The sequence below is a fragment of the Dermochelys coriacea genome, chromosome 17 (genome assembly GCF_009764565.3).
Source record: "Dermochelys coriacea isolate rDerCor1 chromosome 17, rDerCor1.pri.v4, whole genome shotgun sequence".
Lineage (NCBI taxonomy): Eukaryota > Metazoa > Chordata > Testudines > Dermochelyidae > Dermochelys > Dermochelys coriacea.
Window position 1 is genome coordinate 8,899,918 of NC_050084.1, and position 25,939 is coordinate 8,925,856.

General features: G+C 40.6%; 1 protein-coding gene across 17 annotated transcripts in view; it reads right to left on the reverse strand.

Annotated features, from left to right (window-relative positions):
• Positions 1 to 25,939, reverse strand: part of MSI2 (musashi RNA binding protein 2) — a 397,386-nt gene that overhangs the window by 144,147 nt on the left and 227,300 nt on the right. The gene's annotated exons all lie outside the window — the stretch shown is intronic.

Genomic DNA, 25,939 nt, shown 5'->3' on the forward strand with positions numbered 1-25,939 from the left:
ATAAAGCTCCTGTGCTGTGACACATCTAACACACGGTGCTAAAGACTTGATGTTTCGATCCACAACGTGATGCCATTGTCATTTCAATCTCGTGAAGACTGACAACACCCACCTGATACCATGTTTTCGTCTTATCATCTGATGCATGCTTTAATTCTTTGCCAGAGAGAACAGGGCTTAAAAATAACACAACCACCAAGAACGCTTCTGCACAGTTACCATCTCAGATCAAGGTGTTCAAGGCGAGAGTCTAAAAAAGGTGATTTTTGGCTTTAGGGGACTGTGACACCAAGGGAATGGGTAAAAAAAATTATGATTTATCATTTGGATTACCATTGCACCTAGAGGATCCAACCAACATTGTGACCTCCACTCTGCCCTACACTGTACACAGGTTTCCGCCCCATATTGTCAATCTAAATAGACAAATAAAGGTGGGAAGAAGAAGAGGCACAGTGGGGTGAAATGATTTGCTCGCAGTCACACGGTATGTCAGAGGCGGAGCCAAGAATAAAACCAAGGTCTACCAACTCCCACTGAGCTTGACCACACTGCTTCCCCATTACAAAAGAACATGGAGCCTTTCATCGCACTGTCGACAGTCTGAATCTGGCCAGCCATCAGAAGCAGTCACCATCGGGAGACTGTTTGGCCATGTCTGTGAAATGTAGGCCACAAGTCTCAGTTTAGTTCAAAATGGGCGCAAACACACAAAAAGGTGCAGTAATTGGCAATCCCGCTGGCAACCTCAGGAGAGAAGGCTACATAATAAAGTACAGAGATTCATTACAGCTGAGCCACTGTCTCCTCCACAGAAAAGATAGGTTACAGTCGAGGTAGGCCATTGTTAGGGAAGCTTGCAATACTATTGCCTGTTATGAAGACAGAGAGGACTGCATTCTCTATGGCTGTCAGGCCAGAACTTTCACCAGGACGAATTTCATTGCCACATTTTCAAAGATTTACGAGATAGTCATTCCAAAGGGCCTTGGGTTCTACAAAAACTGTCTCTTCCATCTACGCACCACATAGCACCCACTATCAGCGTCCACATCTTTAACAATAGTTGGCATTTACAAAGCACTTTTCATCTGTAGATTTCAAAAGGTGAATAAATGATTATCCCTTCCCATTTTATAGATGAGGTAAACTGAGGCACAGAGCTCTGAAGTGACTTGTAAAAGGTCACATAGTGAGTCAGTGGCAAAGCTGTGAACAGAATGTAGGTCTCCTGACAACCAGTCTAGTCTCCTATTCGCTGGATCATACTGTCTAATAGTAGCATTGGATTCAGAATTATAGTTGCAGTGACTGCCAGAGGATCTTGCCTGGGATTAAAAAAAAGAAAGAAAGAAAAAAAAAAGATAACACCCAGACTTGCAAGCATTTTTAAGCTCTGATTCACAGTATCCTTAATACAGAAAGAAAGAAGCTTTTTCCAATACCAGCAAAGTTAGAGGTTGCAGGCACTGCATGAAATAGAAGAAAGGAGGGGCGTGGGAAGGGAGGGTGAAGAGAGAAGCGTGGAGCTTCTAACAAAGGGGACCGATAACACAGGACAGTATAAACTGGGAGATCCAGAGAAGAAAATCAGCTCACGTAGCTGCTACCTATTGGATTTGATGTGCTGTTTTGTTGGCGGGTTCTGTATTTTCTTAGTGAGAAGCCAGACATTCTGGTAATGCTTCATAAAAACTATAAAGTTAATTTGAGAGCATCAAGTCTAATTACCTCGCCAAGTCTCTGCATTTTTAAGAACCTTCCCTTTAGACTCTTGATAATAAGGACTCTCCTTGGAAATACTCCATGTAGCTCTTGTTTCTCATGTTGCCATAGCTACAAAGCACTGTTTACGTGTCCTTTCAGCCTGGTACAGCTTTATTAGTACCCATATCCCAAGAGGAGGAAGACTCAGAGGTTTAAAGAGCAGTAATCCCCATAAGCTTTGTCAAACCTCTATGGTTAGGAAGCACGTCGGGATTGGGGTGGGGAGGGGAGGAGGCATATATTCAATTTTATTGGGCTACTGGAATTGTTAAAGGCTGCTTAAATATTGGACTAGAATTTAACTGAGCTTCTCTCTCTTGCTCTAAGTGTTTTTGTAAAAAAATTTGTGCAGAGTCTCAGTTTTGCAAAGAAAGTTTTAGATCCATCAATCAAGGTTAGCCGGAGGTACCTGCCTCACCATACACCTCTGACCACACTGCTCTGCTGAGATAAACACGGTACTTTTAAAAATTATCTTTTGCCCACAAGCAATACACACAAAAAGCAGCCTTTCCACCAGTCAATAATGGAAACTTTCAATAGATCAGGAACAGAGATATTTTCAACATGTTTCAAATCAAGTTCAGAAAGACAGCTGGGGAAAGGGGGAGGGGGGAAAAAATCACATATCTGCAGCTTTTTGCACTTTTGGAAAGGGGTGATAATTTTTCCACATTTAATGCAAGACTAAAAGGGGAAAGAATCCACATTCTTTGGATAGGTTGCAGATTTTCTTAAATCCTGTAATTCCTTTCCCATAATCACCATCCCACCTCCTCCCCCCCAAACCCTCCCCAACCACAAGTCTGAAAAAATATGCTTCAAATATCAATATTGTTTTTCATTTTCACACAGATTTCTAAAACTAAGATTTCCATTTATCCTTTAAAAATAATTTTTTGCTAAGTTTCAAAATTAAACACCCATTTGAGGTAGTTACTTAAATATAACAACATGAAGACTAGAGTATGTGTGGTCCTACTGCCACATTCTGGAAAGAATCAGAACAGCTCAGCTGTGTTTCATAGGCCCTATTCTGCAGCAGCTAATGGAGCTCTACTTTGTTTAAGTGATAGGGACTGTGCTTTTGGAACCGCAGAATCTGAGCTCTATCTCCACTGCTGTGAGGTTCTGAGTAACCATGGTGTATAACTGATTGACAGCTGTGATGTTCTAAGTGGCCACGGATTTGTTAGAATATCATAATCGTTTTACACATGGGTAAATTGTGGCACAGAGGTGTTAAGTAACGTGCCCAAGATCACACAGAACATCAATGGAAATAGAATCCAGAAATTCTGATTTCAGTGTTATCCAGTTGTGTTCCAACAGCTGGATCCATGACATGGCTTTTGGAGGGTTGTGGTTTTTTTGGGTTTTTTTTGTTTTTTTTTTTAAATAAAAGACTTGCACCATTAAAGTAATTCCACTGACATTTCTATCTTCGTCAGGGTTCTAAATGGAACAGCTAAATGTAAGGCTGTCCCAGGTCTAAAACTGGGAGTCGCAGTTATTAGTACTTGACAGCGAAGCACTGACTTAACAGACATTTTGACACTTAAATGAGGCCCACGAAAGTGCTACGTTGAACTCTTAAACCTGGATACAAAAGAAAAGAAAATGAGGCAGGAAAAAAAATCCATTCAAAATATAATAGGACAGAAATTTGCTTTAAGCACTGATATTACCCATTTGCATAATGCAGTTACATATACAGCATTTTTCATGTTCAAAGAACTCAACCTACATTAAGGGCCAAATTCCTTTCCAGATACCTCTACACAACTCCCAGTGAAGTCATTCAGTGTTGCATAAGCATATATGATGGCAGAGTTTGGCCATAAGTAACCCTCTCCCAGTTGTCCTGTTTAAAAAGAGAGTTCCTTTTATTGGGCAATATAATTCACCATTTCCTACACTGCAGTCTCTGGGACATATATTTCAGTGACATTAATAAGCATGTCCCTATTTTTCTCCCAACAATGACACTATGTATAGTACGGGCAGGTAAGTACAGTTTAATTCCCAAGATAGGGATGTAAGGCAGAGAGGGTAAGCGTCTTACTCCAGTACACATGGTGGGGGTGGGAAATGGTCTGTGTTGGTGCTGAGATTCGAATCCAGCAGATCCAGGCTCCTGGTCCTGTGCTCAGTCTACTTGGCCAAGCCCCTACTTAAACAGAAAATGAAGTCTGGAGGGGGGTGGAGCCTGGAGTACTCTCATTCTGATGGCGGTTTAGCAACAGGCAGGTCCAGGAAACCCAAAATCTGCCTGTCACTTCAAGTTGGAAGTATTATCATAGCAGCCAGAACAGCCTACCGTCATCAGCTCAAATTTATTGCAACAGCCATAAAACAGGCTGAGTTAAGTGCCATCTTACATCAGAAACCCAGTATCAGATTCCATTATGACAACCCCCAAAGCCATGATGTTAATAGGAAAACCGAGCGGTTCAGCCTCTTTGCACCAAAAACAAACATGGCCGATAACTACATGTAAGCAGAGAGGTGAATGACGAAAATCGTTAATCTTGCTACAGAGCTGCAATCAGAAAAAGAACAGGTGCTTTCCAGCCAGCGTGTGTCAATCCGCTACCCCGCTTTCCCATAAGCAGCTTCTGCGGAGGCAGGGAGGTTGATGGGTACTTCTCTCTCACTGCCTCCCCAGTTCTTCCTACACAGCCCAGTCAGGCATTCCGTCAGCAAATGGCCAACTGGGAAATTTATTCCTATTAACCTCAACATCTGCGCTCAGTGGCTAAGACCAGTGGCAGCAGAGGGACTAGAGCTGGAACGGAATGGGGAGAGGTGAGAGAGAGAGAGAGAGAGAGAGAGAGAGAGAGAGAGCGCGCGCACTGAGATGAAGGGAATGAGATCAAGTTGCTCTCTAATAGATGTCTTCGTGTGCTCATGTACTCTTTGCAGATCCTTGATCCAGCTGATTGTTTGGGGTTTTTTCTTTATAATCATTTCCTTTTGTTCATTTGCAGCAATACCTCACCCAGTGTTCACTTTTTCCTTTTCAACTTCCCACCCTTCCCCCCACCTCCAGCTTCTACCCAACTGTGAGATGATACAAGTCTAAGACTTTGCAGCAGATAATTTGATGCTCAAGGCTGACATTAGCAACGCTCGTCTCTCAACTAATCAGCAGGCAATTAGCTAGAAGAATTCAGGATGAAGCTTTAGACGAAGAGTAAACCCACAGATACTAAATTCCAACCTCAAATAATGAGACCTTATTATAATTTCACAGTGATAATATACTGCACAACCCCAACCCCACCCCTCATTTACCTCCAGGAATTAACATTATCATTTACACACACACACACAGGCTTTCACCTATTCGTATCATTCATCACTTAATTTGAGAATTAAGCTCTGTTAATGGATGCAAACTATTATTTTGTGCATTCAAACAATGTTCATATTTGAATAAGCTAACAACAAAAAACAAAGGACCAACACATGCATGGTTATTCTTTCTAACAGGAAGGATTCAGTTTTAATTGTAGCTGAATATTAAAAAGAAATTTTAATTAGAGCTCATGCGAGCCCCTTTCTAATAAGGGATTGCGGGGGAAACTCCACTATGATGGAGTGTGGTCTACAATGGAGAGAAATCTTCACTATAAAGTAGTTTAATAATTGAAGTGCACTGAGGTGATTTTTTTTTAATTCTTCTCACTTTGCAAAGATGTTGTCAAAGATGTTTATTCATAATCATTTCTTTGGAAAATGAAAACAGTGCTTTATAAACAAGAGTGTTATTAGAAATGAAAAGAAGAAAAAAATCTGTCAAATACGTGAAAGATGCCCTGTTCCTTCCCAGTGACCCAAAAATCCAAGGCTTGCTACTTTAAACAATTAAAAAAAAAAAAAAAAAGGAACAATCTGTGAGGAACAGCTTGTACACAGCTGAAACCAGTGCCATTTACATTGTGTTTTCCTTTAATAGCTAATGATACCTCTAGCACACTTTTTCTATGAAGGAGAATAAAAAAGGAAGGTTAAACATATAGATCTAGAATCACAATTATGCAAGTTCACATCTGTCATGAAGGTCAGAGCTCTCAACAGTTATGATCAACATTGCACAAGACACATTAGGTCAGTTTCATAGGACACTGCTCCAAGACATTTATTCCTTATTTTGTGTGTGTGTGTGTGTGTGTGTGTGTGTGTGTGTGTGTGTGCGCGCGTGCGCACACGCACAGACATACACACACACAGGATTCTCAGCACCTCTAAAAATGGGTTTTATATAGAACTGTTTTTTCCTCCAATGCTGACCAAGTTTGCAATCCCCAATCTACAACATCTGTTTGGGATCCTGTTGAGCTCTCTCGGAAAATTGCCTCTGAAATAGGCCTGCTTCTTCTCGCACAATTTCTCTCAGAAATAAATCTATTTAAGTTAATGATGGGACCAGGATACGACAGGAGAACCAGGGCCAATACTAGGAAGAGTGTGTAATGCAATGTAGTGCACTTGGGGAAAGATGGAGAGTTGCCATTTAGCCTTTTTTCTAATTCACAAGAGTGAGGAAGAAAAAAAAAATCTTTAATTTTTTTTTAATTTCTATTTAACAAAATCTTACCAAAATCCTGTGTTGACACACACTTGTGATTACAGATTTAGCTTTCTAAAAAAAAAATATTGTCTAGAAATTAACTCTCTCCTCTCACCAGCGTTAGTCTTCCAACACAGACCTCGCAGCTCTGTAAACCTAAGTGGGAAATTAAGTTGAAAGATGAAATTACTCTACCAACTGAGCGAACACAGCTGCTCTCCTAATGCAGCTTTTCCTAAGCAAAATCGCATGAAGGACAACCAAGTGGCATGAGGCACTCTTGCAACCTCCAAGTCTGGTGTCATGAATCATGATGTGAACATATGACACAGTTCAAAGATTTTAAATGCCATCCTAAAAGAACAAATGCACTTCTAGCTGACTTGTGTAAATACTCCTCTGCAGAGTTCAACTCAAGTAAACTTTCTTGCATATGCAGAAGAAGTGATTTGCTCTTAAAATAGCTTTTAATGTTTTAAGGGGGAAGTCCACTGAGGAAATTGGTGAAGCTTATGCTTTTGCCCCTCAGTGCTGCCCCCTTCTCCCTTCACAAGAACCCAGTACCAAAACAGGTGGACATGAAGCTTTCTCTACCCTGCACACCACAGAAAGAGTTGAAGGCAGAAGGCGGCTGGCCTTGTAGTGAACAACAAGATCAGGATGTTGGAAACAAATACAGCAGGGAACAGACAATTACTATACAAGTCTAATACATTGAGGGGTTGAGATTAGAACTTCAGCTATAAAAGCACTGGGCTCTAGTGCTTGGGATAAATGGGATCTCCCTTAGCCTACAGTAAACAGTAGATCCCTTGTCCTTTCTGTGAACCAATCATTACAAGGGAACTCCACACACAGCAAGTACAGTACAAGGACATCTGGGCTCTAATTCCTATCTCTGACACAGACCACCTGTGCATCCCAAAATCACTAGTCATTTTTGAAAACCTTGGCTTACCGTGATTACTGAAGCAAGAATGGTAGGTGAAAATGAGGGCTAAAAATAAACTTTCCCCACAAAAACAATTTTTGACTAGGCACCAACACTGCTAGCTTACATTCCAACGAGGGAGGGAGAATTACAAAACAGCAACAAGATTAGATTGCAGAAAGCAGGACCAAAAAAATAGCACGGACTAAATCTCACCTCTGATTTTAAACGTGTTGTCATCTGAGCATGCAAATTACTGTAGGTCACTTCCTGGTGGACAATAAAGCATCCCTGATCACAGCCAAAGTACAGCTCTAAGGCCCTGATTCAGCGAGGTACTAGTACATGCCTAATGCTAAGAATGTTAGAAGTTACAGGCTATTTATCTTGATGAATTGAGAACTAAGGAACTGAGACACCGCAGGCCCGCTCCCTGCTGCATCCAGGGCACTGTGTGCCATCCCACGCAAGGTCTTGCTCTGAGGAGACGTGATGCTCTAATTGTGATCAAGGCTCTTTTTTTCTTTATTTTTACTCAATAGGCCCCAGTGTTTACAGCTCACTACACCACAAATCTTTATTTCATGTCACCCACTGGCCCAGGCTGTCCCCACTCACTGTTTCTCCTAGACAAGTTAATAAGATGGAAGGCTCCCTTGAGGCCTGGAGCCAGTGAACATTATCACTTGAAAGCAAGGCAGAAATACTGACACATCGGAAATGACTTCAAGCCTATTAATTACCCTTTCTTCTCTGGCAGATCTTTGAGAGAAAGCTTGACAAATTGAAAGGCAGGATAGATCGTTCTCCCCTGTCCCTGGAAAGCCCCCACCCGCACTAACGAATGCAAGGTTTTCCCTATATTTTATCATCAATTAATTCATCAAAAATTAGCTAAACAGAGACAGCCCTTTATTAGCAGATCTGCTCTTTTCCCTTTGTTTTCCATTTCATAGGGGACAAAGCAGGGAGAAGGATATTTACTAATAAAGGACCATAAATATAGCAGCAAGATTCTTTTATGGAACACATTGGAAAAAAGTCCACAAAGCCAACAGAAGAGGCTGTTCCACAACAGAGACCGGTTCAGCTGCACAGCTTTTCGATCTACGAGAAACCCCTGCTTATGTGGCTACAAAATCTTCTGCACACTGCAACAGTGGAGTAGTGCCTGCTTTGGAGTTTTCCCATCATTTAATGCCAAATAATATCCATTAATAAACAAACTTGGTAAACCATCAATAAACACCACCAAACCAAAAGCTGGGACTGAACCTTTTTCACTCCTCGTGAGCACCCCATTGGAAATTTCTCCTTCCCCCTCAAAACTGACTGTAAAAACCTCCCTGGGTATAATTGATCCTAATTTTTCTAAGCATTAGATTTTAAATGCATTTCTACATGCAGTGCTGCTTCACTATAGGCTTTATGAAAAGACTATTGTATAAATAAATGATTGGATTTCTTATTCAAGAGCCTCAGATTTGAAAGTATTAATTTTGATGCAAAGTAGCCCCACAAGTCTAGATAAAGTCACTAACTGGCACTATGACTTTATTTTTAAGGTGATTTTCATAATATCTGGTGAGGGGTTTTTGAGGTTTTTTTTTTTTTTTTTTTTTAAAACTTGAACAAAATCTTTAAACCAGTCCCAGGAAACTATCATTAAATAATTTGTTCATTTTTATTAGTGTCATTGTAATTAAAGAGAATCATATTTCAAAAAATATATCTTCAGCAGCACTTATCAAAACCCATCCCTGCAGCCTATCAATTAGTATTACAATAACCTCACTCCCTTGTTGCCTTTGCTATTAGCATTTTGATTGAATGTCTGTTGAAAAGTGACTGGTAACAGAAGATTGTGTTCAGAAAGTAATGTTTCTTTATTCGCTTTCATTGAAGCTTGTCTAGTTGCCTTCAGTTCCTACTCAAAAGAGACAAGACAGTTCCAAAAGCAGTAATTTTGATGCTGGATTTTTTTTATTTTTTTTTTCTTCTCCAGGACGTGAGATAGATTGGTTTAGGCTGGACACAAATGCTATTAAATCACTTGACAGTAGATTCGGGGTCTTCTAGTGGCTGTGACCTAAACATACTCCTACACACACACACACACACACACAAACTACTAGCAAGTTGTCATCACAACAACAGCCCGTAAATGTGTCCCCAATAAGCTAGGAAAAGAAATACCAGAGTTGTACAAATTACCTTTCAAGAGACTTAAGAATAATAATAACAATTAATAATGCATAAACTACTTAAGGAACTTTTCAACTACATTTATTACTAAGAGTGTTGCACATAAAACTCTACAATTTATTATACAACCTTTTGCACTTTGGAAGCATGTCATTGTAACTCAGAGTTAAGTTTTCCAACTGTAATAAAGCCCTCTAACAAAGGATAGATCTGTAACTAACATCATTAGGCGAGCAAGTGGATATATTCTCCAAGTACCATGAATTATAAAGACAAGAGTTCATTAAATCTACAATATTAACATAAAAATGACCTGCCATTTCAGACAATTCTATTTACTGATATTCCCACTACTGATGCCTTTGCACTGATGAATTATGCTCACCAGCCACAATAAACAGTCATCCAAAAACATTTCAATTACCTGAAGATGCTGGAAAGTTAAATGTAACCCCAGGCTGCCATATAAAAACCAAATGATTTTGAGACTCTGTTTTGTGGCAGAAGGAAAATGTAAATAAAATCCACCTGGAGGCCAGACGTTCCAGATGTCCACCTCTGGACACGCAATCTTGTACCTATTTCAGTGCGGCACTAAAGTCTGTTGAAACTAATAAGCAGCGAACCAAGGAGGAATGAATGGCCTGATGTGAGTAAACATTAAATAACTTTTGCCATCAGTAGGGTAATATTACTGTTATCTCAAGTGCCCAAAAAAGCCCCTTCTACAATGTTAAATTTTAAGGCTTCCTTAAGTCTCTCTTCCCTTGCATTCTAGAGTCTCTCTCTCCCCCCAACCCCACAACTCCCATTCTTCTTTGGCAGTCAGCCAAGAGTTTATAATGGTGTCAAGTAGCAATTTCATTTTTAAAATGCTCTTATCAAAGATTTAAGGTGAAAGATAAGCAGATATAAAGATAAGCATAAATCATCATAAAGGAAACATTGTACAAGGCACAGTTGTTACAAATCAAAACAGTTATCAGAATGAAAAGGTATGAATATAAAAACAAACTGAGTCAAGCCCAAAGGACGGAGGCGGGTGTATTCCCCTATTAAAACAGAAATTGATCAGACTTCAGGGAACCTTTGGCAATTTGCTTATAATGTTTGATAGGAAATGCAGCAAAACACTTGATTCTTCATTCAAAACCAGAATTATAAATTTTATATATACACGTGTACATATATAAACACACATACCTCACACACACACAAAATATGTATATAATCATACACACACAAAACCCCCCACATACACGTATTTATATACACCATGTATTTCATATACAAATTTTTCAAACCATTATCCACTGCTGTTAGGTGCTTTTATCAGAGTCTTCTGACCTGGAAAGCATCTGTTGTTAATACCACTGTTTTATTATTTATCAAATCCATTTCTTCACAGAATGACTAATTTCATACCCACAGCTGCTCTCATCTTCCCTTCACAGCTGCTACTTCCCCGGAGCAGCCAGTCAGGTTTCATTAGCCTACCTCTGTTTCTTGCCACCCACATTCTGCTTATGAACCTTGTGAAACCAGAGGTGCTGCCTATAAAAACATGACATGGTACTGCATACATTGCAAGGGATAATTCTACACCCAATTATTAAGAGTCCGTCTAATAACGAGACAACATCTTTTCCACCTGCATTGTAAAAAAAAAAAAAAAAAGTAGAAATTGTCAACTTACTCAAAAAAAAAAAAAAAAAAGCATGCGTGTCTTTTTTTTATTTGACCTACTATCATAACAAGGAACACTCAGATTGGAGAAAAAAATGTTTCTGGTTTTCAGTTTCCTTTCAGATGGTTAGGAATGGATTCAAACATGTGCTCAGAGGTGCTTTCCTGAATTGGGACAAGTAAAAAGGGTGTCTGACTCTTTAAGGACCGGGGGCCTAGGGACAAATGGCCAGTCAGCCCCATTCTGAGGAAGGGCCCACTTATGAACAGGTTGTGGATTGGTAGTTTACAGGGGTCAGGTGATTGCCTGATGCTCACGGGTTCCTATAAAGGCTGAAAGAGTTCAGTTAAGGGGGGGGGGGGGGGGGAAATAGGAAGTGGGTTGGCTCCTGTGACGGGAGTCTTCCAAGCAGATGGCCTGTAGGAGGACTGAGGAATAGCTGCCTGGAGCAATGAGATTCTAGCAAGGAAGCTTCTGGGTCAGGGGAAAAGGACCTGGTTTTGCTGCTGGATTTATGGGTTTGTTTATTATGGGTGGGGATGGTTGCTGAAGATGGTCAGTGCCACCAGTAAAGGATGCCCTCAGCAAACGAGCCTGATTCAGACTCTGGGCATGCTGTCAGGCCAACAGCATACAGGACCTTTGCATACAGGCACCTTTGTTTCCGATGTTTAGTCCATCAGCGCAGGTCCGCACTCTGCAAAAGGAACTGGAAAGCATTTTAACAAATAGGTAAATTTGACCATAAAACCATGACAGTAGGGACTCGGGGCAGGAGCAGAATCTGAAACTATTTTTTTAAATGACTACAGATTTTAAATTGTTGGCTTTCTTTTCCCATTGCAGCTAAAAACCATTCTCTTGCCAAGTTTATATTCACCTATCTTGCATGAATTTGAAGCAAGCTACCTCACTGACCCTTTCTGGTGACACCACTGTGACTGAAAATGAATGTTTTCGTTAGTCCAACTGAAGTCAACAACAAAACTCTCCTTGACAGTCGTGGGAGCAGGAAATGGTCCCAATATGGGTAAATACGAAATGATGTTCTTGTGGTTAAAGTACAGGACTTGGAGTAAGACCTGGGTTCTCTTCTCAGCCCTGACACTGACCTCAGGCACGTCAATTAAATTCTCTGTGCCATCGTCTCCCTATAGCTCACCGATTTCACAGAGATGTTCTGAGGCTTAATTCAGTAAATGTTTGCAAAGTGCTTTGAAGTCACTGAATGGAAGGTACTATAGACTAAGTATTATTGTTATAGTTGTTCACTGATAGTTCTCTTCCAATGCACAACAATGGGAAAATATAAGTTATTAGGCAGGACAGGCATGGTGCTATAAGGCTGAGGTCACTGCAGACAAGAAGTATTGTAATGCTTTAGTATGCTCTTCCTGATCTAGAGTAAAAACCTTAGGAACTTTAAAACAAAACAACCCCCCACTAACCAGCAGCTTTTAGAAACTACTTTTTTTTAATTGTAAAACCCAGGACAAAAAAGTGCCAGATGTTTCCATTGTTGTTTATATATAAAATATACTGTTCTAGCAGAACTGGAAGTTCTTACCAGTACATATTAATCAACCCAATTAAAGAAAACTTCAGTAAAAACTGAGCATTTTGAAAAAAAGTCACACACACAGTGTACAGGGAACATGACACTGCTTGGGAACAGTGCAAACCATACAAGTTACCTCCAGCTCACCTTGTAGAATGTACCATCTGGAGCTACTTTTTCAACTGAGATATTGTAAGGGGAGGTGTTTAGCGGACATAAAATCTGGATCATAAAATACCTGGGGAAAACTACTTCAAAAGGTTTCATTGGAAGGGAGGGGGAAGAGAGGATTACAAGGATGAAAAAAACGATGAATACCTTTTAGAAAGACATTCCATTCTTTCCTATACCAGGGATTGTTGGTGGGAAAGTGAATAAAGCCGAGAGGGCTTTATGGCAATGAATGATTTCCTTCTAGGGCGAGTGGGAGAAAGAATTGGGACAGACATTGACTTATAGAATCCTGTTATTATGGGAACTTTATTCCTCATCAGCAGAGGGAGGAGGAAGGAAAAAAAAAAAAAAGACAACCATCTCCTCATAACACCACCCTCTCTTCTTTCCCTTTCTGCCTTTATCTACAAAGCTCAGCGTTTACTCACATCAATAAAAAGCTATGTCACCTCAGCCACTAAAACCACCACCAAAATGCTCTAGACCTCTTCCCAGTACCTATGATGCTGCCTGTCTGTTTAGACTGTAAGCTCCTCGAGGCAGGGATCACAGGGCATATCCTCAGGTGGTGTAAAAATGTAAAACCTTTCTAGATCCTCAGGTGGACTTTGAAGCCAAAGGAGCTGTGACAATTTACACTGAGTAGCAAATATCACCTCCTCAGCCACCCCGGAACCTGCATGGGGCATATCAAAAGAGTCTTCGAAGAGACTCTTTTCCCCTGAGCAGCTTGGGTCTGGGAGAGAAGGGGAGGCACAGCTGTAGCTGGCCGGGGGCTCCTCCGGGCAGGTGTGGGAGGGACTCGGGGCTTTGGCGGGCCCGGGGCTCCTCTGGCCAAAGGGGGGGGGGGAGGAGGGAGGTGATGCTCTGCTGGGCTTCAGCCAGCCTGGGGTTCCTCCAGCCGAGTGTGGGGGGGCTTCTCCGGGTGGGGGAGGGGGATGCAGACAGAAGGGTTGGAGCCGCGGGCTAGCCTCCTCAAATGGAGCCCTGGGGCCATGTGTAGTCTGTCCTCTGATTGGCTGTACGATCTTGGGGAATAATCCCTAAAGGTTAAAGATGCTGCCAATGCCTCTGCTCGAACACACCCCTGCACGGACCCTGGCTCGAACACGGAGCCCCACTGACTTCAACAGGGCTCAGTCCATATGCAGGTTGGATTCAGTTACAGCATGCAGATCTAGATATCTGTGCGTGCAAGCTGTGAAACTGGGATAGTATTACCACCATGTTCACAGAAGCACCTGTGTAGCTCAACTCCCTGTATAGCACGTTGACATCCTGGGATGAACTACACAGAATACCGGGGCAGTATTGTAATATTTGTGAAGTTCTTCAGTATTGTTTTAAAAGGCAGCAGACTCTCCGGGAAAATAACAGAGATATGTATCCTTAGAGCCTCAACATATTTATGGCCTGTGAGTTCACCATTACCTATTAATTATTCTCTTTGGGGTTCACTGTGGGGGAGTGTCACATGCAGAGCAGATATAGATTCTAGCCCTTCTGTCTATGATGTTGCGATAAACACAGAAGAGTTTGGCTGGGCCAGGAACAGTGGCAGAAGATATAAAACCTAGGTGCAGGAGTGCTCATCTATTTACAGCACAGAGGAGACGACTGAGGCAAGCTGAGAGGCAGAGAAAAGTGGAGCCATGAATCACCACCAAACCAGCTTTGAGTTCACACAGATAAATCCATCCCCACCGCTCCAATGCATTGTATTAACATATAACAGTCATACAATGGTGGAGAGGATACAACTTGAAAAAAAGGCCCTTTCCCCCTTAGAGACCTGCAGTTTTTGACAATAAAATCAGAAAGACAGATTACTGATGTGCAGCCTCCCTTGGGGTCTATAATCCCAAAAGGATGATGAAGATTTTTCCTCCATCTGCAAACACCAGCAATGGAGACCTGTGATTGGAAGGCTCCTGATGTAGTTCTGGGCTCTTGTGGTTAGAGGAAAAGTCCTATGGAATGCAACAGAAAATGACAGATCTTTTGGATCATGCGCTGGAATTGCTATAGAATTCTAGATGGTGGTTCAAAAGTCACCAATGTAATACTAAGTCAGTCTTTGTCTCTCCTTCTACTGGCTAGGCCACATAAGGGAACACAAGACTTCTATTTCTTCAGGTTAGAAACTTAAGCTCATAGAGGCCTGTGTTTTGCAGCTAAAGTTCAGGCCCCACCAATAAAGAAAAGGAGTACTTGTGGCACCTTAGAGACTAACAAATTTAACCCACTAATGGTGCAGCCACTGGCTGTAATATATAGAAATGATGCAGATCTACTAATTCTACGTCTTTTAAGAGTAATTTCTATAGTACTCAATTTCTTTAATCCCTATCAAATCCTACAGGACTTTTTTTCATTAAAGGGAAGAAACTAAGAGTCAGGCCTCCTATGCCATAGTTTATATTCCAAAATTTGTCACAAGCATTGGACAGCTTGAGCATGTTACTTTGCATCTCTGCTGGCCCAAATTCCCCAGCAGTTAAAGAAAAAAAGATAAAACTTATATGATGAGACCCTTGGTCTAAGGGCACATTGAGCCCCCTCCTGCTCCCATTGAAATCAATGGGAAAATGTCCATTGGCTTCAATAAAGCCGGATCAAGCTGTATTTAAGTATTATTATTAGTGAGAGGGAAGAGTGGTGGATACATCGGTTTGTCTATATTTGTTAAGATAAATTAACTGAAAGCTGAGAATATTTGCGAAGGAAGTAGGCAAAATTTTGGCCAATGAAGACAATATTAGTGGTTTAGGAAAGGTCAGCAAGCTGTAGAATGTGCTAACCCAGAGACTAGACAGTGTTATTTCCGCACATATTTTACATCTTTAAGTTGGTGATTTAACAGTTTCTAGTTTGCTAATATAACAAGAGGATTGATTCTGTGGTATTTATCCATGCAAGAGCTGTAAAACATTCATTATATGGTAGCGGCATTACCATTTATAAACCCCTTTTCCAACCCTTCCTGTAGTGCCAGCAGTCATTCCAAGCTTGGATTTTGCAAAGGACAACCTGGAAGTAATTTCTGCTCCCCAGACACAGATTTAGGCCCCAATTCATCAAAACACTTAAAAATGCGCACTGAAGTCCACAGGATTTTAGCACACGCTTAAATGCTGTACTGAATTATAGATTCATAGATACTAAGGTCAGAAGGGACCACACTGATCATCTAGTCCGACCTCCTGCACAGCGCAGGCCACAGAATGTCACCCACCACTCCTATGAAAAACCTCACCCATGTCTGAGCTATTGAAGTCCTCAAATCATGGTTCAAAACTTCAAGGAGCAGAGAAGCCTCCCTCCAGTCAACCATGCCCCATGCTACAGAGGAAGGCAAAAAAACCTCCAGGGCCTTTCCAATCTGCCCTGGAGGAAAACTCCCTCCCGACCCCAAACATGGCAATCAGCCAAACCCTGAGCACATGGGCAAGATTCACCAGCCAGATACCCAGGAAAGAATTTTCTATAGTAAATCAGATCCCATCCATCCAATATCCCATCTCAGGGGATTTGGCCTATTTACCCTGAATATTTAAAGATCAATTACTTACCAAAATCCCATTATCCCATCATACCATCTCCTCCATAAACTTATCGAGTAGAATCTTAAAACCAGATAGATCTTTTGCCCCCACTGCTTCCCTTGGAAGGTTATTCCAAAACTTCACTCCTCTGATGGTTAAAAACCTTCGTCTGATTTCAAGTCTAAACTTCCTGGTGGCCAGTTTATACCCATTTGTTCTTGTGTCCACATTGGTGCTGAGCTTAAATAATTCCTCTCCCTCTCCTATATTTATCCCTCTGATATATTTATAGAGAGCAATCATATCTCCCCTCAACCTTCTTTTAGTTAGGCTAAACAAGCCAAGCTCTTTAAGTCTCCTTTCATAAGACAAGTTTTCCATTCCTCGGATCATCCTAGTAGCCCTTCTCTGTACCTGCTCCAGTTTGAATTCATCCTTTTTAAACATGGGAGACCAGAACTGCACACAGTATTCTAGGTGAGGTCTCACCAGTGCCTTGTATAACGGTACTAAAACCTCCTTATCCCTACTGGAAATGCCTCTCCTGATGCATCCCAAAACCGCATTAGCTTTTTTCACAGCCGTATCACATTGGCAGCTCATAGTCATCCTATGATCAACCAATACTCCAAGGTCCTTCTCCTCTTCCGTTACTTCTAATTGATGCGTCCCCAACTTATAACTAAAATTCTTGTTATTAATCCCTAAATGCATAACCTTACACTTCCCACTATTAAATTTCATCCTATTACTATTACTCCAGTTTACAAGGTCATCCAGATCCTCCTGTATAATATCCCGATCCTTCTCCGAATTGGCAATACCTCCCAGCTTTGTATCATCTGCAAACTTTATTAGCACACTCCCACTTTTTGTGCCAAGGTCAGTAACAAAAAGATTAAATAAGATTGGTCCCAAAACCGATCCCTGAGGAACTCCACTGGTAACCTCCCTCCAACCTGACAGTTCGCCTTTCAGTAGGACCCGTTGAAGTCTCCCCTTTAACCAATTCCTTATCCACCTTCTGATGTTCATATTGATCCCCATCTTCTCCAATTTAACTAATAATTCCCCATGTGGCACGGTATCAAATGCCTTACTGAAATCTAGGTAAATTAGATCCACTGCATTTCCTTTATCTAAAAAATCTGTTACTTTTTCAAAAAAGGAGATTAGGTTGGTTTGGCACGATCTACCTTTTGTAAAACCATGTTGTATTTTGTCCCATTTACCATTGACTTCAATGTCCTTAATTTCTCCTTCAAAATTTTTTCCAGGACCTTGCATACTACAGATGTCAAACTAACTGGCCTGTAGTTACCTGGATCACTTTTTTTTCCTTTCTTAAAAATAGGAACTATATTAGCAATTCTCCAATCATTCGGTACTATTCCTGAGTTTACAGATTCATTAAAAATTCTTGCTAATGGGCTTGCAATTTCAGGTGCCAATTCCTTTAATATTCTTGGATGAAGATTATCTGGGCCCCCCGATTTAGTCCCATTAAGCTGTTTCAGTTTCGCTTCTACCTCTGATATGGTAATATCTACCTCTATATCCTCCTTCCCATTTGTCATGCTACCATTATCCCCAAGATCCTCTTTAGCCTTATTAAAGACTGAGGCAAAGTATTTGTTTAGATATTGGGCCATGCCTAGATTATCTTTAACCTCCGCTCCATCCTCAGTGTTAAGCGGCCCCACTTCTTCCTTCTTAGTTTTCTTCTTATTTATATGGCTATAGAACCTTTTACTATTGGTTTTAATTCCCTTTGCAAGGTCCAACTCTACTCGACTTTTAGCCTCTCTGACTTTATCCCTACATCTTCTGACCTCAATTAGGTAGCTTTCCTTGCTGATCCCTCCCATCTTCCACTCCCTGTATGCTTTGCAACTTTGGCAGCTTTTATGTATCAGAGATAACAGGTGATTTATTTCATGGTCTATGCAGGGCAAACGTACAGTAAGACAGATTCACCCCTCATTTTCTGGTTCACCAATTGACTGCACTTCCTTTCTCTCACCCTTTTCATCCTCTCGCAGGCTCTTTAGGATTTATCTTCTCATGGCCATTGAAGTACAGAGATGTGTCTTGAAACTTTGTGGTCAAAAACAGCAGGAAAGTGAACAAAAACCTTTCTCCCACCCTCCCCTCAAAAAGAAAGCAAATAAAAACTCTCTAGATATATTTGAGAGTGCTTAATGGTCAACTTTGCCTTTAATAAACCACACTAAGAAATGAAAATGTAAGACAAATCATCCAGTATGTTCAAATATTTTTACATACATTTTCTTTGGTGCTTCGGGTATTTGCCTATTTTCTCAAGGTCACTATGCTGATTTATTATAGTTGGCATCTTAATTCCACTCATCGCATTAAATCTGCCTATGTAAATGTTGCATTTTGTTCTTCCCCTTGTGTTTTTGGACTTCTGCCAATTAACATTTTCAAATAGTCCCACAAGACTTCGACAGCTACCTGATAATAGCTCTGCTCTTGCAATGCAAATGCAACCAACTTTGGCCTTAACTACAGCTGGGTGAATTGATTTGAAACTATCACCAAGCACTTATTCACAGAATTCTCTCTCTCTTTCTATTCATGGATCATCATGATTTCTGCTAATTTATTTGTTATTCAAAACGATTCCATTGAATTTCATAAAGTTTGTTTACTTGTTTGTATTTTGGTTTGTTAGCTGAGCAGTGTTGCTCAGTTGTGATGGGTAAACAAATCATATGATAACTCTCCTCCCCTCCCCCCCCCCATTGGAACATCATAACACTCATCAGATTCCTGGAGTGAATCCTTGGGGAAAGCAAATTTAAAGGTTGGTTTCCATGAGTATTTCACGTATGAGGAGTACTTTTTATGAGCATCTGTGCTAGTAGAACTCAAATGCAGAGAACTTCTCAGGAAATGAACAAAACAGTAATATCATAAAATCAAACTCATTTGAATGCCTCTTAAATATCTGTTGGAAACTGTCTCTATCCTTAACCTTTCTGGAACTCAAAGAGAACAACAAAAATTGCAGAGACTCCTCTTGCATTCGCCAATCTGACTGATAGTCTGTTAAGAAGTTGAAATTGCTGAATATTTGGCTTGTGTAGAGAAATATTTTTCTTTTCAAGTGATTATTAGGAAAGTCTTAATAAAACTATACGTTTTCTGTTAGCGGTCCTGTCTACTACTAGCATAGACCTTCCAGACCCATTCAGATAGACAACCATGACACTAACTGCAACTACACATCTCCCTATTCTTCAGCTTGCCCATCCAAGACATTCAAATATCACGTGACTGGTGACCACAGCTGTTTATCACAGTTATTACTTGCCTCATAGCAATGTTAAGAGGCTTAATTAATGCTTGAAAAGCCTTTTGAGATCCTCAGTCGATAAGAGTTACATTAGGTTCAAAGATTTATTGTGTCACATTGCTTGTTCTTGGTTAGATTCATACTTTGAGACCTGGTTCTCCATTACCCTGAACCACTACAGAGTAAATGCAAAACACTAACCACTCAGACTTAGTAACATTTTGCATTGCTTTCAATGACTAGGCAAGGCACTAGACAATAGAGATTCTTCCCCTTTATCTTATATTTTATAAGGAAATGGGCGTGGGGAAGGAATGAGTCCAGAACAGATTGTTTCACCTCCACAGGAACTGCCTGAAAGAGGGCTAGTTGAATTAAACAGATTGGAAAATCCTTAATGTAGTTCTCTCTCTCAGAAGAAAATAAAATACACAACGGTTTTTAGCTTGTGAATATTAGATGGGAGGACAGAACACAAGTGAGAGCTCCTGGAATCACCATTATCCCTGACTATTTTAAAGTTTATATTCAGCTTAGAACCCAATCTTTTGATTGGAGGGCTTCTACATGAGTCACTGGTCACGTTACAACCTTGTTGTTGTTTTTAAAGTATTTGTTTATTTAACAAGAAAATAAAAATAGCAACATCCCTCGAGTGCTGCTCTGGAAAGCAGATTCTCTTCCCTTCTTTAGGGAAAGTGTTTGGAGACATCTACTCCTTAGGTGCATTCTGGCTAGAACAGCTGTTCTTTCTTTTCTTCTCTCTTTTGGATGCAATTTTCATTACTGGTATAAAATTAAGTAATAAGGTATGACAGACAGCACATAGCTGGGCAATTATTCCAAGCCTCAGGTGGCGTTATACAGCATGAGGCTAGGGGCAGAGTGACTGTAACCACCCGAGACGTTCAATAATCGCCTTGAAATGCATGGCCAGGAGCCTTATTCACTATTATGAAATGGAATCTACTGGGATGCAGGACTCATATTGGCTTGAATGCATTTATTTTTACATCTAATGTGAGGTGCTCCATTTCGATGGCAATGTGTGCTGTACAGGAAATTAAAGACAAGGAAAGTAGATCCAAGAATTGGCAGCTTGCTTGCCTCCCCATTTTCCTCCACCTCCCTATTAACTAATGCAGTACTGGTGAAAAGCACCAGGTTTGTCAACCCTAGTGGAAACCGACACCTTTATTTTTGGAACATGAACAACACGAGTATCAGCAACGCACACCACCATCAGCAACCGTTAGGGTTAAATGCTGGCCTACGTGGGTGGGGGGATAATTCAATCACAGTCTCCATTTCCTCTTGGCCTCTCTGCTGATGCCGACAGCAAGAGGGGCAAACATGTGCCAAATATGAAGTGGCTATATATGATTTGGATACCTGTTCATCAGGAACTAGACCCAAACCACCAGCTCATTCTATGTGGACCGCCGAGCCGGCCTTGGCTGATCACAGCTTTCAGCTGCTCTCCACCTGGGATAGATTTGAACCTGATACCTCCTGGTCTAAAGAAATGTTTATGAATAGAATTATTAAGCACTATACACTTAAAAGTGAATGTCTACAATAAGTTAAGGTACAATATTATGTTAATATTTATAATAAATTAGAGTATATTATAAATGTACTAATATCAAGTATCAATAGCATAACCACAGCTTAAATAAGTATGCATATAGGTGTGAATGACTGTACACGGTTCAGCCATTCCTCCTTGCTTTGATAAGGTCTGTAAACTGTGAATAATATTAACTAGTGAATTCTCACAACACCCATGTGAAATTTTTAAGCCAGTGTTTGGTAAACCACTTTGGAAAAAATCCTAGCTACAGCTATGCATCTTCAGATCCCCTGTGCAGTTCACAGAGGACAAGTATACAGTATACACTGCCTCCACACTCTCAGGGTTAAATTCTATATCCGTGTTGAAAAACCACACACCCTTAGGATAAATTTCACTAGCTGGGGAGTGTGTACAGAACCACCTAGGGCAGAGTGAATGCTTCTTCAAATCAACTCTTCTCTCTAGAGCCCCATTACAAAGTGATAAAATTAACAAGGGAAGAAAAATTAGTGCCATCTATAAATAATACCACCACCACCCATTGGTTTTCTCTTACAACTTTTAATCCATAACTCTCAATGCACTTTACAAAAAGAGGCAAGTGTCACTGACATATACATACATATGGCTGCCATCCCGTCATCTCCTGGTTTAGGGAGAATCTTAGGGCTAGTCTATACTAGCAGCGTGACAGCAGTGCAGTTACACCAATGCAGCTGTGCCACTGTAGCGTATCTGGTGAAGATGCTCTATGCTGACGGGAAAGAGCTCTTCTATCGGCATAATAAAACTACCCCTGTGAAAGGCGGAAGCTACGCGGGCAGGCATAGCTCTCCCATGGACATAGCAATGTTCACACCTGCGCTTAGGTCTGTGTAACTTACATCGCTCAGCGGGATGACTTATTCACAGCCCTGAGCAACATAAGTTATACTAACATAAGTGGTAATGTGTACAAGCCCTACGGTTCCTTTCCTAACCTTGCTTCAAAAAAGTAGGATACGAGAGTGGCAGGAATTCTGCCAAAAAAATTACACTAAATTAGCAAATGTAGGCAATATTTCTACTTATTTTAAATCCAGAGTTTTTTCTAAGCTGTTTTGGAACTTTTTTAATAAAGTGCACATGATCTTGTTTTACTTGAACCAGACAGCAATGACCAAATAATTTCAGAGATTCTTCAACATTTTTATGCATAAGATATAAAAATGTCAGTTGTAACTTCAGAGGTGAGTTACAAAAGTGAATTTCTGGCAGCCGTGCAGAACATGAGAGGCTATTTTTCGCCTTAGAAAAAACAAACTTTCTTCTTCATCGAAACTTAGACAATATCTTACTAACAATATCTCTCCTGTCTCCTTCAACAAGCAGAATGATTATACCAATTGCTTGTACCTGGACTTTTACTTTTATGTACTGATATTCACTAGAAAGGGATAGTTGAAATGCCAAGCGCAGTGCACTCAAACTCCTCTTTAACAAGAATACAAGGAAAGGAAATAGTAAACTATGCTTCTCTTTCCACATATGTGTTTAGGTCTTATTGATATAAATAAGAAGTTCCCACGCATGCTAAAAGCATACAAAGAGCACATAAAAAGCAGCAATATATTTTCAGATCAAAAACTGCACAAAAGCTAAGTCTCCACAAGAGAACAGGTTTCAGAGTAGCAGCCGTGTTAGTCTGTATCCGCAAAAAGAACAGGAGTACTTGTGGCACCTTAGAGACTAACAAAATTGTTAGTCTCCAAGGTGCCACAAGTACTCCTGTTCTTTTCACAAGAGAACAGTGTATGTCTCTACTAACAAGCTTCTTCTAAGCAATTTCAGGATGAGAAGCGTTACACAACGGCACACGCCACCAGGCAATTTGGGTCCGATTTTCAAAAGAGCTCAGTTCCTGTTTGGCTCTTATTTAAACACCTAGATTATCCAAAGTGTTTAGTACACCTGGTGCTGAGCTTTAGGGAACATCTGGCCATAAATGCAACAATGGGAGCTGCCGAACACTGAGGTAAACCTGGCCCTTGTTTAGGTGCCAAAATGGTAGCTGAGCAAACTTGAAAAATCAAACCCCAATTGTGAGTGGCAAGCACTTGAGAAACTGGCAGTTGAAGCACACATGTACGTTTCCCTACTTTCTAGAATTTGCTAGTTCTGTCTAAAGTACTCCTGTCACAAGATGTACAAGTGGTGAGAATTTTTGCTGCATCTTTGCAGAAACCCATGCACGAATTTGAGCCACATGTAAGGTTCCAGTGGAATGAATGTGTGGCAACTAGGAGATCTGTTGATCGCTAGGAACACAACACTGTTTGCACCATCCAGACAGAGGAAAGAGGCCCAGGTCATATGCTGTCACCTTACCTTCTTGGATCATTCCAATGCACATGGGAGTAGTTAACTACTAAGAAAACACTGAGGGTTTTGGTGACACTTTAAAACCAGCTAATGCTACATTTAACAGCAGTGATTACAGTTTGGAAGAATCAATCACTTATAACCTCTCTTTTTCTCTGTGTGTGTCCTGTTGCTCAACATGGAGCACTGGACAACTATGCATTGTCTGCAACCCTGGCTATTAAATGGAGGGCACATGAATAGCTTCAGCATACTCCAAAACAGTAGTTTTGAAGTCGAGAGCTTCTCAGTGCTTGCTAAAGTGTGTTCTGATATCTTCTTTGCAAGTGCAAAATTAACAAGTCACTGGGTTCAACCTCTCTTATGCCCTTCTGACTCATTGTAAATAGACAGTTGGGGGAGGGACTTAGAAAGGCGAGTTGCCCCAAATTAACGAGAATCTTCATATACTGCATCCCACTTCCATTTGCCTCAACTCTAGATTAAACACCTTAGCAGATAGTTAACAGGCTCCCGTCTTTTCGTCTGGACGCTTTTCATCCATCCCTCCTCTCCTTTTCTAGCAGTCAACATTCACCCATTAATTCTTCTCTGCCTAGATAGATATGGCAAACAAGCCTCCGCAAAAGCCACACAACCACAGTTCTTGGGATCACTCAGCAAGGAGTCATGCAGCAAAACAAGTAAGTGCAGCCACAGTCTCACTTCATCTGCTTGACGCTCTAGGCAGCAAATTCGGAGGCCTTCCTAGAGCTCTCTTACATAATGAAGTTAGAAGGACATCATCTTGTGAGATTCTTTCCAACCAACCCTCAAGATCAATAACTAATGCGAATTCAAGATTTTATCTGGGGTCTGCAAGGGTAACAAAATCAACTTTTTTTCCACTTACTAAATCCTTCCACGATTAACCCAGTATTTTTCATCAGGCTCTCTCACCTTCCATGGGCTAAAGAAAGCAGTCTTCCAAAAAGTTCTGAGCATTTCTCTTTCTCTCTCCTTAGAGTGCAGAAAAAGCAGACTAGCAATATTTTCCTTCCACTAAGAAATGGCTAATATTATTATCAGCTAAGCTGAACCAGTGACTTCTGCTTTATAAAGTATTAGCTCATCAGGTGCAAGTTGCTGCAATGAAATTACCAAACTAAAAAAAGAACCATTGCAAGCTATTATTATATTGCATGGGAATAAACCAGAGAATTGTTTTTCATCCAGTAACGCAAGAGCAGACCATTCCATCAATTAAACACTTAAATGGATTTTTGCATCCTCCAATAAGTACAGGAAGGCAGATCGGGATGAAATATACCACCTTTGGAATACTACTTTTATTAGACAGCATCTAGGAATGGACAGCCAGATGAGAGACCACCACACGCAACAAAATGGTTAGCAAATCATGCTATTTTCCTATTTTGGAGGTCCAACAGTGGTTGTACCAGGTTACTGGAAATTGCTATGAGTGGGACTTCCAAAGCTTCCCATAGACTTCAGATAAGAGCAGAGCTAGGCCAATGCTGAGCAGTTCTGAAAATCTTCCCTGTATCACTGGTTAATATCAAGTATTATTTAGATTTGCTATTTAATGTTACACATTTAGACAAGTTACACTGTATTCCATCCTTTCTAGAAACAGAAATCGAATTTTAATATTTTCCCCATTCCCTTACCTCTGGTGTTGTAACTAGAGAAAAATCATAACACACATTTTATCAACTACTTCTCTTTTCCTTGTCTTTTTTGAGAATTAAGACTAACCCAAAAGTGGTTTCAAGGACTGCTATTCACACTGCCACTGCACACGCCTGCATTGTAAACAGGTTTCAAAATCCAATCAGAATGTAATAACTGGTAAAATCTGGGGTGCTTTATGCAGGATCAATATAGCAGAACCCTCTTCATTACAACAACATGGTAGACAACTTACCAGCCTGATTAAGAGTGGCCACTTGTTCAAACAAAGAAGTGTCTGCAAAGATTTAATGACATAAAACACTAGAATAAAGATGACTCACTGCATTTCATTTAAGGTGATATTTGTTTCTTCTTTTCACCTTTATTTGGCAGACAAAGATCCAGAATTTAGCATTTAATATTTATATAGCATCTGCTCAAGCAGAAAAATGATTTAGTACCAGCCAACTGCTTCTGCCATTAGGAGAAATTTGAGCTAATACCGTCTCAATTAAGTAGCAGTCATTGCCATTCATTACCACTAGGATAAAGTCAGTTCTCTA